The sequence below is a fragment of the Brachyhypopomus gauderio genome, chromosome 15, assembly GCF_052324685.1.
Source record: "Brachyhypopomus gauderio isolate BG-103 chromosome 15, BGAUD_0.2, whole genome shotgun sequence".
Taxonomy (NCBI): Eukaryota; Metazoa; Chordata; class Actinopteri; order Gymnotiformes; family Hypopomidae; genus Brachyhypopomus; species Brachyhypopomus gauderio.
In genome coordinates, this window is record NC_135225.1 from 18,599,199 (window position 1) to 18,604,198 (window position 5,000).

Consider the following 5,000-nt stretch of genomic DNA (forward strand, 5'->3'; position numbering starts at 1 on the left):
AACTGGTCTAACTGTTCTGCTTGAGTGTTTCAGCCAGGGCTACGAGACCCGTCCTGGTGTCACTAACACCTCTGCTTCACTTTCCAGAGAAGAACCGTCAGCTGGACTAACCACACCATCTTCTCACTGCGGTCCTGTAGATGTGTAGCTACATCCTCCACCCTTCTCCATCTACACCCTACACTACAGGGACAAAACGTGGTCTTGTCAGCATCAGCAAGTTGTCTGCTGTGTCCACACTCTCCACTGCATTAGCTTGTTAGTGATTGAATGGACCAGTGTAGCAGCTATAAAAACACACCTCTAACACCACACCACAGAAAAACCTAAACACCTCTAACACCACACCACAGGACAACATAAACACCTCTAACATCACAGGAAAACATAAACACTTCTAACACTACACTACAGGAAAACCTAAACATCTCTAACACCACACCACAGGACAACCTAAACACCTCTAACACCACACCACAGGACAACATAAACACTTCTAATACTACACCACAGGAAAACCTAAACACTTCTAACACCACACCACAGGACAACCTAAACATCTCTAACACTACACCACAGGAAAAACTAAAACCCATCTAACACCACACCATGGGAAAACTAACATAGACCATCACCATGGGAAAAGCACATAATATTCAATAACACACATACCTTAACACAAAAACAAGGTAAAAAACATCATACTAATGAACACAGACCAAGCATGAGAAGGCAGCTGATCTAGACTAACAGTAGTATGATCATTTCATGACAATGGTTAAAAATTTAAATTCCTCCCATTCCCTTAAAATGGAAGACTGGTAAACAACACTGGCCAAGAAGAAATAAACAGAGAATGAGAGAGACACAGAGGGAGGGAGAGTTGTGAAAGAGAAAGGAAGAGAGAGAGAAAGAGAGAGGGTGTGAGAGAGAGGGAGGGAGAGTAAGACAGGAGAGAGAGAGAGAGAGAGAGAGAGAGAGAGTAACAGAGATTTTAGCCATCATGTCTAAAGATGGACAGAAGCATCTCCATCCTATTGTGTCCTAGGATCATCACGTGTGTGTGTGTGTGTGTGTGTGTGTGTGTTCAGTTTAACTCGGGTCCTTTTTCAGGCACAGGAGTGAGGAGGTTCTTTCACACACATTTCCTTGTGTATTAAAATATGCATTTTAATAATTGAGTGACACCATCCTTAAACATTTATTGACTGTACAAACTGTTCTGAACACTTTTGCAAAGCATGTTATGAGATTGTGAACTATTTTGATAGCCATTGTAACATTTCTTGAACTTTCCAGATAAGAGAATCTTCGACATAACCACTATTCCCTCCTCTTACTTAACCCCTGCCCTTCAATAGCTCCTCCCTTTCATTACTCCTCCCCTTCAAATTCTCCCTCCATTCCTTAACTCCTCCAGTCCTTAATGCCTCTTCTTCGATAACTCCTACACTCCCCTTCACTATTACTACACTCTCCCCTCTACACTCTCCTACACTATTACTACACTCTCCCATCTACACTCTCTCCACTACACTCTCCCCTCTACACTCTCTACCTCTACACTCTCTACCTCTACACTCTCCCCTCTACACTCTCCCCTCTACACTCTCCACCTCTACACTCTCACCTCTACACTCTCCCCTCTACACTCTCCCCTCTACACTCTCCACCTCTACACTCTCCACCTCTACACTCTCACCTCTACACTCTCCACCTCTACACTCTCCACCTCTACACTCTCCACCTCTACACTCTCTACCCCACACTCTCCCCTCTACACTCTCCCCGCTACACTCTCCACCTCTACACTCTCCCCTCTACACTCTCCACCTCTACACTCTTCCCTCTACACACTCCACCTCTACACTCTCCCCTCTACACTCTCCCCTCTACACTCTCCACCTCTACACTCTCCACCTCTACACTCTCCCCTCTACACTCTCCACATCTACACTCTCCCCTCTACACTCTCCACCTCTACACTCTCCACCTCTACACTCTCCCCTCTACACTCTCCCCTCTACACTCTCCACCTCTACACTCTCTACCTCTACACTCTCCCCTCTACACTCTCCACCTCTACACTCTCTACCTCTACACTCTCCCCTCTACACTCTCCACCTCTACACTCTCCACCTCTACACTCTCCCCTCTACACTCTCCACCTCTACAGTCTCTACCCCTACACTCTCCACCTCTACACTCTCCACCTCTACACTCTCCCCTCTACACTCTCCACCTCTACACTCTCCCCTCTACACTCTCCACCTCTACACTCTCCCCTCTACACTCTCCCCTCTACACTCTCCACCTCTACACTCTTCCCTCTACACTCTCCCCTCTACACTCTCCACATCTACACTCTCCCCTCTACACTCTCCACCTCTACACTCTCCACCTCTACACTCTCCCCTCTACACTCTCCCCTCTACACTCTCCACCTCTACACTCTCTACCTCTACACTCTCCCCTCTACACTCTCCACCTCTACACTCTCTACCTCTACACTCTCCCCTCTACACTCTCCACCTCTACACTCTCCACCTCTACACTCTCCCCTCTACACTCTCCACCTCTACAGTCTCTACCCCTACACTCTCCACCTCTACACTCTCTACCTCTACACTCTCCACATCTACACTCTCCCCTCTACACTCTCCACCTCTACACTCTCCACCTCTACACTCTCCCCTCTACACTCTCCCCTCTACACTCTCCACCTCTACACTCTCTACCTCTACACTCTCCCCTCTACACTCTCCACCTCTACACTCTCCCCTCTACACTGTCCACCTCTACACTCTCCACCTCTACACTCTCCCCTCTACACTCTCCACCTCTACAGTCTCTACCCCTACACTCTCCACCTCTACACTCTCTACCTCTACACTCTCCACCTCTACACTCTCTACCTCTACACTCTCTACCTCTACACTCTCTACCTCTACACTCTCCCCTCTACACTCTCCACCTCTACACTCTTCCCTCTACACACTCCACCTCTACACTCTCCCCTCTACACTCTCCACCTCTACACTCTCCACCTCTACACTCTCCACCTCTACACTCTCCCCTCTACACTCTCCACCTCTACACTCTTCCCTCTACACTCTCCCCTCTACACTCTCCACCTCTACACTCTCCACCTCTACAGTCTCTACCCCTACACTCTCTACCTCTACACTCTCCACCTCTACACTCTCCCCTCTACACTCTCCACCTCTACACTCTCCACCTCTACACTTTCCACCTCTACACTCTCACCTCTACACTCTCCCCTCTACACTCTCCACATCTACACTCTCCACCTCTACACTCTCCCCTCTACACTCTCCACATCTACACTCTCCACCTCTACACTCTCCACCTCTACACTCTTCCCTCTACACTCTCCCCTCTACACTCTCCACCTCTACACTCTCCACCTCTACAGTCTCTACCCCTACACTCTCTACCTCTACACTCTCCACCTCTACACTCTCCCCTCTACACTCTCTACCTCTACACTCTCCACCTCTACACTCTCCCCTCTACACTCTCCACCTCTACACTCTCCCCTCTACACTCTCTACCTCTACACTCTCCCCTCTACACTCTCCACCTCTACACTCTCTACCTCTACACTCTCCCCTCTACACTCTCCACCTCTACAGTCTCTACCTCTACACTCTCCCCTCTACACTCTCCCCTCTACACTCTCCCCTCTACACTCTCCACCTCTACAGTCTCTACCCCTACACTCTCTACCTCTACACTCTCCACCTCTACACTCTCCACCTCTACACTCTCCACCTCTACACTCTCCCCTCTACACTCTCCCCGCTACACTCTCCACCTCTACACTCTCCACCTCTACACTCTCCACCTCTACACTCTCTACCTCTACACTCTCCCCTCTACACTCTCCCCGCTACACTCTCCACCTCTACACTCTCTACCCCACACTCTCCCCTCTACACTCTCCCCGCTACACTCTCCCCTCTACACTCTCCACCTCTACACTCTCCCCTCTACACTCTCCCCTCTACACTCTCCACCTCTACACTCTCTACCTCTACACTCTCTACCTCTACACTCTCCACCTCTACACTCTCCCCTCTACACTCTCTACCTCTACACTCTCCCCTCTACACTCTCTACCTCTACACTCTCTACCTCTACACTCTCTACCTCTACACTCTCCACCTCTACACTCTCCACCTCTACACTCTCCCCTCTACACTCTCTACCTCTACACTCTCCACCTCTACACTCTCCACCTCTACACTCTCTACCTCTACACTCTCCACCTCTACACTCTCTACCTCTACACTCTCTACCTCTACACTCTCCACCTCTACACTCTCTACCTCTACACTCTCCACCTCTACACTCTCCACCTCTACACTCTCCACCTCTACACTCTCCACCTCTACACTCTCTACCTCTACACTCTCTACCTCTACACTCTCTACCTCTACACTCTCCCCTCTACACTCTCTACCTCTACACTCTCTACCTCTACACTCTCCACCTCTACACTCTCTACCTCTACACTCTCCCCTCTACACTCTCTACCTCTACACTCTCTACCTCTACACTCTCCCCTCTACACTCTCTACCTCTACACTCTCTACCTCTACACTCTCTACCTCTACACTCTCCCCTCTACACTCTCTACCTCTACACTCTCTACCTCTACACTCTCTACCTCTACACTCTCCCCTCTACACTCTCTACCTCTACACTCTCCACCTCTACACTCTCTACCTCTACACTCTCCACCTCTACACTCTCTACCTCTACACTCTCTACCTCTACACTCTCCCCTCTACACTCTCTACCTCTACACTCTCTACCTCTACACTCTCCACCTCTACACTCTCTACCTCTACACTCTCCCCTCTACACTCTCTACCTCTACACTCTCTACCTCTACACTCTCTACCTCTACACTCTCCCCTCTACACTCTCTACCTCTACACTCTCCACCTCTACACTCTCTACCTCTACACTCT

The 5,000-nt window shown here is 49.5% G+C and overlaps 1 protein-coding gene across 2 annotated transcripts in view; it reads left to right on the plus strand.

The window, feature by feature from the left end:
- smoc2 (SPARC related modular calcium binding 2) overlaps positions 1-5,000 on the plus strand; it is a 35,143-nt gene that overhangs the window by 16,884 nt on the left and 13,259 nt on the right. The gene's annotated exons all lie outside the window — the stretch shown is intronic.